We start from the raw sequence: 12,329 nt of genomic DNA, 5'->3' as shown, positions 1-12,329 counted from the left end.
TTACATATATTTATTAAACCATCCAGCATAGAGTCAGTGTCCTAACCTTGACAGACTCTAAATCTCCTGGTTTTATATATATTTATTAAACCATCCAGCACAGAGTCAGTGCCCCAAACTGAACAGACTCTAAATCTCCTGGTTTTACATATATTTATTAAAACATCCAGCACAGAGTCAGTGCCCTAAACTGGACAGACTCGAAATCTCCTGGTTTTACATATATTTATTAAACCATCCAGCACAGAGACAGTGTCCTAAACTGGACAGACTCTAAATCTCCTGGTTTTACATATATTTATTATACCATCCAGCACAGAGTCAGTGTCCTAAACTGGACAGACTCGAAATCTCCTGGTTTTACATAAATTTATTATACCATCCAGCACAGAGACAGTGCCCTAAACTGGACAGATTCTAAATCTCCTGCTTTTACATATATTTATTAAACCATCCAGCACAGAGTCAGTGCCCTAAACTGGACAGACTCTAAATCTCCTGCTTTTACATATATTTATTAAACCATCCAGCACAGAGTCAGTGCCCTAAACTGGACAGACTCTAAATCTCCTGGTATTATATATATTTATGAAACCATCCAGCACAGAGTGAGTGCCCCAAACTGGACAGACTCTAAATTCCCTGGTTTTATATATATTTATTAAACCATCCAGCACAGAGTCAGTGCCCTAAACTGGACAGACTCTAAATCTCCTGGTTTTACATATATTTATTAAACCATCCAGCACAGAGTCAGTGTCCTAAACTGGACAGACTCGAAATCTACTGGTTTTACATATATTTATAAAACCATCCAGCACAGAGTCATGGCCCCAAACTGGAGAGACTCTAAATCTCCTGGTTTTACATATATTTATTAAACCATCCAGCACAGAGTCAGTGTCCTAAACTGGACAGACTCTAAATCTCCTGGTTTTATATATATTTATTAAACCATCCAGCACAGAGTCAGTGTCCTAAACTGGACAGACTCTAAATCTCCTGGTTTTATATATATTTATTAAACCATCCAGCACAGAGTCAGTGCCCTAAACTGGACAGACTCTAAATTCCCTGGTTTTACATATATTTATTATACCATCCAGCACAGAGTCAGTGCCCTAAACTGGACAGACTCGAAATCTCCTGGTTTTACATATATTTATTAAACCATCCAGCACAGAGTCAGTGCCCTAAACTGGACAGACTCGAAATCTCCTGGTTTTACATATATTTATTAAACCACCCAGCACAGAGTCAGTGACCTCAACTGGACAGACTCTAAATCTCCTGGTTTTATATATATTTATTAAACCATCCAGCACAGAGTCAGTGCTCTAAACTGGACAGACTCTAAATATCCTGCTTTTACATATATTTATTGAACCATCCAGCACAGAGTCAGTGCCGTAAACTGGACAGACTCTAAATCTCCTGGTTTTAAATATATTTATTAAACCATCCAGCACAGAGTCAGTGCCCTAAACTGGACAGGCTCTAAATCTCCTGGTCTTATATATATTTATTATACCATCCATCAAAGAGTCAGTGCCCTAAACTGGACAGACTCTAAATCTCCTGGTTTTACATATATTTATTAAACCATCCAGCACAGAGTCAGTGTCCTAACCTGGACAGACTCTAAATCTCCTCGTTTTATATATATTTATTAAACCATCCAGCACAGAGTCAGTGCCCTAAACTGGACAGAATCGAAATCTCCTGGTTTTACATATATTTATTAAACCATCCAGCACAGAGTCAGTGCCCTAAACTGGACAGACTCGAAATCCCCTGGTTTTACATATATTTATTAAACCATCCAGCACAGAGTCAGTGCCCTAAACTGGACAGACTCGAAATCCCCTGGTTTTACATATATTTATTAAACCATCCAGCACAGAGTCAGTGTCCTAACCTGGACAGACTCTAAATCTCCTGGTTTTATATATATTTATCAAACCATCCAGCACAGAGTCAGTGCCCTAAACTGGACAGACTCTAAATCTCCTGGTTTTACATATACTTATTAAACCATCCAGCACAGAGTCAGTGCCCTAAACTGGACAGACTCGAAATCTCCTGGTTTTACATATATTTATTAAACCATCCAGCACAGAGACAGTGTCCTAAACTGGACAGACTCTAAATCTCCTGGTTTTACATATATTTATTATACCATCCAGCACAGAGTCAGTGTCCTAAACTGGACAGACTCGAAATCTCCTGGTTTTACATAAATTTATTATACCATCCAGCAGAGAGACAGTGCCCTAAACTGGACAGATTCTAAATCTCCTGCTTTTACATATATTTATTAAACCATCCAGCACAGAGTCAGTGCTCTAAACTGGACAGACTCGAAATCTCCTGCTTTTACATATATTTATTAAACCATCCAGCACAGAGTCAGTGCCCTAAACTGGACAGACTCTAAATCTCCTGGTATTATATATATTTATGAAACCATCCAGCACAGAGTGAGTGCCCCAAACTGGACAGACTCTAAATTCCCTGGTTTTATATATATTTATTAAACCATCCAGCACAGAGTCAGTGCCCTAAACTGGACAGACTCTAAATCTCCTGCTTTTATATATATTTATTAAACCATCCAGCACAGAGTCAGTGTCCTAAACTGGACAGACTCGAAATCTACTGGTTTTACATATATTTATAAAACCATCCAGCACAGAGTCAGTGCCCCAAACTGGAGAGACTCTAAATCTCCTGGTTTTACATATATTTATTAAACCATCCAGCACAGAGTCAGTGTCCTAAACTGGACAGACTCTAAATCTCCTGGTTTTATATATATTTATTAAACCATCCGGCACAGAGTCAGTGCCCTAAACTGGACAGACTCTAAATCTCCTGGTTTTACATATATTTATTAAACCATCCAGCACAGAGTCAGTGCCCTAAACTGGACAGACTCGAAATCTCCTGGTTTTACATATATTTATTTAACCATCCAGCACAGCGTCAGTGTCCTAAACTGGACAGACTCTAAATCTCCTGGTTTTACATATATTTATTATACCATCCAGCACAGAGTCAGTGCCCTAAACTGGACAGACTCGAAATCTCCTGGTTTTACATATATTTATTAAACCATCCAGCACAGAGTCAGTGCCCTAAACTGGACAGACTCTAAATCTCCTGGTTTTATATATATTTATTAAACCATCCAGCACAGAGTCAGTGCCCTAAACTGGACAGATTCTAAATTCCCTGGTTTTATATATATTTATTAAACCATCCAGCACAGAGTCAGTGCCCTAAACTGGACAGACTCTAAATCCCCTGGTTTTATATATATTTATTAAACCATCCAGCACAGAGTCAGTGCCCTAAACTGGACAGAATCGAAATCTCCTGGTTTTACATATATTTATTAAACCATCCAGCACAGAGTCAGTGTCCTAAACTGGACAGACTCTAAATCTCCTGGTTTTACATATATTTATTATACCATCCAGCACAGAGTCAGTGTCCTAAACTGGACAGACTCGAAATCTCCTGGTTTTACATAAATTTATTATACCATCCAGCACAGAGACAGTGCCCTAAACTGGACAGATTCTAAATCTCCTGCTTTTACATATATTTATTAAACCATCCAGCACAGAGTCAGTGCCCTAAACTGGACAGACTCTAAATCTCCTGCTTTTACATATATTTATTAAACCATCCAGCACAGAGTCAGTGCCCTAAACTGGACAGACTCTAAATCTCCTGGTATTATATATATTTATGAAACCATCCAGCACAGAGTGAGTGCCCCAAACTGGACAGACTCTAAATTCCCTGGTTTTATATATATTTATTAAACCATCCAGCACAGAGTCAGTGCCCTAAACTGGACAGACTCTAAATCTCCTGGTTTTATATATATTTATTAAACCATCCAGCACAGAGTCAGTGTCCTAAACTGGACAGACTCGAAATCTACTGGTTTTACATATATTTATAAAACCATCCAGCACAGCGTCAGTGTCCTAAACTGGACAGACTCTAAATCTCCTGGTTTTATATATATTTATTAAACCATCCAGCACAGAGTCAGTGTCCTAAACTGGACAGACTCGAAATCTACTGGTTTTACATATATTTATAAAACCATCCAGCACAGCGTCAGTGTCCTAAACTGGACAGACTCTAAATCTCCTGGTTTTACATATATTTATTATACCATCCAGCACAGAGTCAGTGCCCTAAACTGGACAGACTCGAAATCTCCTGGTTTTACATATATTTATTAAACCATCCAGCACAGAGTCAGTGCCCTAAACTGGACAGACTCTAAAACTCCTGGTTTTATATATATTTATTAAACCATCCAGCACAGAGTCAGTGCCCTAAACTGGACAGATTCTAAATTCCCTGGTTTTATATATATTTATTAAACCATCCAGCACAGAGTCAGTGCCCTAAACTGGACAGACTCTAAATCTCCTGGTTTTATATATATTTATTAAACCATCCAGCACAGAGTCAGTGCCCTAAACTGGACAGAATCGAAATCTCCTGGTTTTACATATATTTATTAAACCATCCAGCACAGAGTCAGTGCCCCAAACTGGACAGACTCTAAATCTCCTGGTTTTATATATATTTATTAAACCATCCAGCACAGAGTCAGTGCCCTAAACTGGACAGACTCGAAATCCCCTGGTTTTACATATATTTATTAAACCATCCAGCACAGAGTCAGTGTCCTAACCTGGACAGACTCTAAATCTCCTGGTCTTATATACATTTATTATACCATCCATCAAAGAGTCAGTGCCCTAAACTGGACAGACTCTAAATCTCCTGGTTTTACATATATTTATTAAACCATCCAGCATAGAGTCAGTGTCCTAACCTTGACAGACTCTAAATCTCCTGGTTTTATATATATTTATTAAACCATCCAGCACAGAGTCAGTGCCCCAAACTGAACAGACTCTAAATCTCCTGGTTTTACATATATTTATTAAAACATCCAGCACAGAGTCAGTGCCGTAAACTGGACAGACTCTAAATCTCCTGGTTTTATATATATTTATTAAACCATCCAGCACAGAATCAGTGCCCCAAACTGGACAGATTCTAAATCTCCTGGTTTTACATATTTTTATTTAACCATCCAGCACAGAGTGAGTGCCCCAAACTGGACAGACTCTAAATTCCCTGGTTTTATATATATTTATTAAACCATCCAGCACAGAGTCAGTGCCCTAATCTGGACAGACTCTTAATCTCCTGGTTTTATATATATTTATTAAACCATCCAGCACAGAGTCAGTGTCCTAAACTGGACAGACTCGAAATCTACTGGTTTTACATATATTTATAAAACCATCCAGCACAGAGTCAGTGCCCCAAACTGGAGAGACTCTAAATCTCCTGGTTTTACATATATTTATTAAACCATCCAGCACAGAGTCAGTGTCCTAAACTGGACAGACTCTAAATCTCCTGGTTTTATATATATTTATTAAACCATCCAGCACAGAGTCAGTGTCATAAACTGGACAGACTCTAAATCTCCTGGTTTTATATATATTTATTAAACCATCCAGCACAGAGTCAGTGCCCTAAACTGGACAGACTCTAAATTCCCTGGTTTTACATATATTTATTATACCATCCAGCACAGAGTCAGTGCCCTAAACTGGACAGACTCGAAATCTCCAGGTTTTACATATATTTATTAAACCATCCAGCACAGAGTCAGTGCCCTAAACTGGACAGACTCGAAATCTCCTGGTTTTACATATATTTATAAAACCATCCAGCACAGAGTCAGTGCCCCAAACTGGAGAGACTCTAAATCTCCTGGTTTTACATATATTTATTAAACCATCCAGCACAGAGTCAGTGTCCTGAACTGGACAGACTCTAAATTCCCTGGTTTTACATATATTTATTATACCATCCAGCACAGAGTCAGTGCCCTAAACTGGACAGACTCGAAATCTCCTGGTTTTACATATATTTATTAAACCATCCAGCACAGAGTCAGTGCCCTAAACTGGACAGACTCGAAATCTCCTGGTTTTACATATATTTATTAAACCATCCAGCACAGAGTCAGTGCCCTAAACTGGACAGACTCTAAATCTCCTGGTATTATATATATTTATGAAACCATCCAGCACAGAGTGAGTGCCCCAAACTGGACAGACTCTAAATTCCCTGGTTTTATATATATTTATTAAACCATCCAGCACAGAGTCAGTGCCCTAAACTGGACAGACTCTAAATCTCCTGGTTTTACATATATTTATTAAACCATCCAGCACAGAGTCAGTGCCCTAAACTGGACAGACTCTAAATCTCCTGGTTTTATATATATTTATTAAACCATCCAGCACAGAGTCAGTGTCCTAAACTGGACAGACTCGAAATCTACTGGTTTTACATATATTTATAAAACCATCCAGCACAGAGTCAGTGCCCCAAACTGGAGAGACTCTAAATCTCCTGGTTTTACATATATTTATTAAACCATCCAGCACAGAGTCAGTGCCCTAAACTGGACAGACTCTAAATCTCCTGGTTTTACATACATTTATTAAACCATCCAGCAAAGAGTCAGTGTCCTAAACTGGACAGACTCTAAATCTCCTGGTTTTATATATATTATTAAACCATCCAGCACAGAGTCAGTGTCCTAAACTGGACAGACTCTAAATTCCCTGGTTTTACATATATTTATTAAACCATCCAGCACAGAGTCAGTGCCCTAAACTGGACAGACTCGAAATCTCCTGGTTTTACATATATTTATTAAACCATCCAGCACAGAGTCAGTGCCCTAAACTGGACAGACTCGAAATCTCCTGGTTTTACATATATTTATAAAACCATCCAGCACAGAGTCAGTGCCCCAAACTGGAGAGACTCTAAATCTCCTGGTTTTACATATATTTATTAAACCATCCAGCACAGAGTCAGTGTCCTAAACTGGACAGACTCTAAATCTCCTGGTTTTATATATATTTATTAAACCATCCAGCACAGAGTCAGTGTCCTAAACTGGACAGACTCTAATTCTCCTGGTTTTATATATATTTATTAAACCATCCAGCACAGAGTCAGTGCCCTAAACTGGACAGACTCTAAATTCCCTGGTTTTACATATATTTATTATACCATCCAGCACAGAGTCAGTGCCCTAAACTGGACAGACTCGAAATCTCCTGGTTTTACATATATTTATTAAACCATCCAGCACAGAGTCAGTGCCCTAAACTGGACAGACTCGAAATCTCCTGGTTTTACATATATTTATTAAACCATCCAGCACAGAGTCAGTGCCCTAAACTGGACAGACTCGAAATCTCCTGGTATTATATATATTTATGAAACCATCCAGCACAGAGTGAGTGCCCCAAACTGGACAGACTCTAAATTCCCTGGTTTTATATATATTTATTAAACCATCCAGCACAGAGTCAGTGCCCTAAACTGGACAGACTCTAAATCTCCTGGTTTTATATATATTTATTAAACCATCCAGCACAGAGTCAGTGTCCTAAACTGGACAGACTCGAAATCTACTGGTTTTACATATATTTATAAAACCATCCAGCACAGAGTCAGTGCCCCAAACTGGAGAGACTCTAAATCTCCTGGTTTTACATATATTTATTAAACCATCCAGCACAGAGTCAGTGTCCTAAACTGGACAGACTCTAAATCTCCTGGTTTTATATATATTTATTAAACCATCCAGCACAGAGTCAGTGTCCTAAACTGGACAGACTCTAAATCTCCTGGTTTTATATATATTTATTAAACCATCCAGCACAGAGTCAGTGCCCTAAACTGGACAGACTCTAAATTCCCTGGTTTTACATATATTTATTATACCATCCAGCACAGAGTCAGTGCCCTAAACTGGACAGACTCGAAATCTCCTGGTTTTACATATATTTATTAAACCATCCAGCACAGAGTCAGTGCCCTAAACTGGACAGACTCGAAATCTCCTGGTTTTACATATATTTATTAAACCACCCAGCACAGAGTCAGTGACCTCAACTGGACAGACTCTAAATCTCCTGGTTTTATATATATTTATTAAACCATCCAGCACAGAGTCAGTGCTCTAAACTGGACAGACTCTAAATCTCCTGCTTTTACATATATTTATTGAACCATCCAGCACAGAGTCAGTGCCGTAAACTGGACAGACTCTAAATCTCCTGGTTTTAAATATATTTATTAAACCATCCAGCACAGAGTCAGTGCCCTAAACTGGACAGGCTCTAAATCTCCTGGTCTTATATATATTTATTATACCATCCATCAAAGAGTCAGTGCCCTAAACTGGACAGACTCTAAATCTCCTGGTTTTACATATATTTATTAAACCATCCAGCACAGAGTCAGTGTCCTAACCTGGACAGACTCTAAATCTCCTGGGTTTATATATATTTATTAAACCATCCAGCACAGAGTCAGTGCCCTAAACTGGACAGAATCGAAATCTCCTGGTTTTACATATATTTATTAAACCATCCAGCACAGAGTCAGTGCCCCAAACTGGACAGACTCTAAATCTCCTGGTTTTATATATATTTATTAAACCATCCAGCACAGAGTCAGTGCCCTAAACTGGACAGACTCGAAATCCCCTGGTTTTACATATATTTATTAAACCATCCAGCACAGAGTCAGTGTCCTAAACTGGACAGACTCTAAATCTCCTGGTTTTATATATATTTATTAAACCATCCAGCACAGAGTCAGTGCCCTAAACTGGACAGACTCTAAATCTCCTGGTTTTATATATATTTATTAAACCATCCAGCACAGAGTCAGTGCCCCAAACTGGACAGACTCTAAATCTCCTGGTTTTATATATATTTATTAAACCATCCAGCACAGAGTCAGTGCCCCAAACTGGACAGACTCTAAATCTCCTGGTTTTATATATATTTATTAAACCATCCAGCACAGAGTCAGTGCCCTAAACTGGACAGACTCGAAATCCCCTGGTTTTACATATATTTATTAAACCATCCAGCACAGAGTCAGTGCCCTAAACTGGACAGACTCGAAATCCCCTGGTTTTACATATATTTATTAAACCATCCAGCACAGAGTCAGTGTCCTAACCTGGACAGACTCTAAATCTCCTGGTCTTATATATATTTATTATACCATCCATCAAAGAGTCAGTGCCCGAAACTGGACAGACTCTAAATCTCCTGGTTTTACATATATTTATTAAACCATCCAGCACAGAGTCAGTGTCCTAACCTGGACAGACTCTAAATCTCCTGGTTTTATATATATTTATTAAACCATCCAGCACAGAGTCAGTGCCCAAACTGAACAGACTCTAAATCTCCTGGTTTTACATATATTTATTAAAACATCCAGCACAGAGTCAGTGCCCTAAACTGGACAGACTCTAAATCTCCTGGTTTTATCTATATTTATTAAACCATCCAGCACAGAGTCAGTGCCCCAAACTGGACAGATTCTAAATCTCCTGGTTTTACATATTTTTATTAAACCATCCAGCACAGAGTCAGTGCCCTAAACTGGACAGACTCAAAATCTCCTGGTTTTACATATATTTATTAAACCATCCAGCACAGAGTCAGTGCCCTAAACTGGACAGACTCTAAATCTCCTGGTTTTACATATATTTATTAAACCATCCAGCACAGAGTCAGTGCCCTCAACTGGACAGACTCTAAATCCCCTGGTTTTATATATATTTATTAAACCATCCAGAACAGAGTCAGTGCCCTAAACTGGACAGACTCTAAATCTCCTGGTTTTACATATATTTATTAAACCATCCAGCACAGAGTCAGTGCCCTAAACTGGACAGACTCTAAATCTCCTGGTTTTACATATATTTATTAAACCATCCAGCAAAGAGTCAGTGTCCTAAACTGGACAGACTCTAAATCTCCTGGTTTTATATATATTTATTAAACCATCCAGCACAGAGTCAGTGCCCTAAACTGGACAGACTCTAAATCTCCTGGTTTTACATATATTTATCAAACCATCCAGCACAGAGTCAGTGCCCTAAACTGGACAGACTCTAAATCTCCTGGTTTTACATATATTTATTAAACCATCCAGCACAGAGTCAGTGCCCTAAACTGGACAGACTCGAAATCTCCTGGTTTTACATATATTTATTAAACCATCCAGCACAGAGACAGTGTCCTAAACTGGACAGACTCTAAATCTCCTGGTTTTACATATATGTATTATACCATCCAGCACAGAGTCAGTGTCCTAAACTGGACAGACTCGAAATCTCCTGGTTTTACATATATTTATTATACCATCCAGCACAGAGACAGTGCCCTAAACTGGACAGATTCTAAATCTCCTGCTTTTACATATATTTATTAAACCATCCACCACAGAGTCAGTGCCCTAAACTGGACAGACTCTAAATCTCCTGGTATTATATATATTTATGAAACCATCCAGCACAGAGTGAGTGCCCTAAACTGGACAGACTCTAAATTCCCTGGTTTTATATATATTTATTAAACCATCCAGCACAGAGTCAGTGCCCTAAACTGGACAGACTCTAAATCTCCTGCTTTTACATATATTTATTAAACCATCCAGCACAGAGTCAGTGCCCTAAACTGGACAGACTCTAAATCTCCTGGTTTTATATATATTTATTAAACCATCCAGCACAGAGTCAGTGTCCTAAACTGGACAGACTCTAAATCTCCTGGTTTTATATATATTTATTCAACCATTCAGCACAGAGTCAGTGCCCTAAACTGGACAGACTCTAAATTCCCTGGTTTTACATATATTTATTATACCATCCAGCACAGAGTCAGTGCCCTAAACTGGACAGACTCGAAATCTCCTGGTTTTACATATATTTATTAAACCATCCAGCACAGAGTCAGTGCCCTAAACTGGACAGACTCGAAATCATCTGGTTTTACATATATTTATTAAACCACCCAGCACAGAGTCAGTGACCTAAACTGGACAGACTCTAAATCTCCTGGTTTTATATATATTTATTAAACCATCCAGCACAGAGTCAGTGCTCTAAACTGGACAGACTCTAAATCTCCTGCTTTTACATATATTTATTGAACCATCCAGCACAGAGTCAGTGCCGTAAACTGTACAGACTCTAAATCTCCTGGTTTTAAATATATTTATTAAACCATCCAGCACAGAGTCAGTGCCCTAAATTGGACAGGCTCTAAATTTCCTGGTTTTACATGTATTTATTAAACCATCCAGCACAGAGTCAGTGTCCTAAACTGGACAGACTCTAAATCTCCTGGTTTTACATATATTTATTAAACCATCCAGCACAGAGTCAGTGCCGTAAACTGGACAGACTCGAAATCTCCTGGTTTTATATATATTTATTATATCATCCAGCACAGAGTCAGTGCCCTAAACTGGACAGACTCTAAATCTCCTGGTTTTACATATATTTATTAAACCATCCAGCACAGAGTCAGTGCCCCAAACTGGACAGATTCTAAATCTCCTGGTTTTACATATATTTATTAAACCATCCAGCACAGAGTCAGTGCCCTAAACTGGACAGACTCTAAATCTCCTGGTTTTACATATATTTATTAAACCACCCAGCACAGAGTCAGTGCTCTAAACTGGACAGACTCGAAATCTCCCGGTTTTACATATATTTATTAAACCATCCAGCACAGAGTCAGTGCCCCAAACTGGTCAGACTCTAAATCTCCTGCTTTTACATATATTTATTAAACCATCCAGCACAGAGTCAGTGCCCTAAACTGGACAGACTCTAATTCTCCTGGTTTTATATATATTTATTAAAACATCCAGCACAGAGTCAGTGCCCTAAACTGGACAGACTCTAAATCTCCTGGTTTTACATATATTTATTAAACCATCCAGCACAGAGTCAGTGCCCTAAACTGGACAGACTCGAAATCTCCTGGTTTTACATGTATTTATTAAACCATCCAGCACAGAGTCAGTGTCCTAAACTGGACAGACTCTAAATCTCCTGGTTTTACATATATTTATGAAACCATCCAGCACAGAGTCAGTGCAGTAAACTGGACAGACTCGAAATCTCCTGGTTTTATATATATTTATTATATCATCCAGCACAGAGTCAGTGCCCTAAACTGGACAGACTCGAAATCTCCTGGTTTTACATATATTTATTAAACCATCCAGCACAGATTCAGTGCCCTAAACTGGACAGACTCTAAATCTCCTGTTTTTATATATATTTATTAAACCATCCAGCACAGAGTCAGTGCCCCAAACTGGACAGATTCTAAATCTGCTGGTTTTACATATATTTATTAAAC

This window comes from Chiloscyllium plagiosum, unplaced genomic scaffold (genome assembly GCF_037043375.1).
Source record: "Chiloscyllium plagiosum isolate Xiang-an unplaced genomic scaffold, Cpla_swu_hap1 HiC_scaffold_43, whole genome shotgun sequence".
In the NCBI taxonomy this organism is placed as follows: domain Eukaryota; kingdom Metazoa; phylum Chordata; class Chondrichthyes; order Orectolobiformes; family Hemiscylliidae; genus Chiloscyllium; species Chiloscyllium plagiosum.
This window is presented reverse-complemented; position numbering follows the sequence as displayed.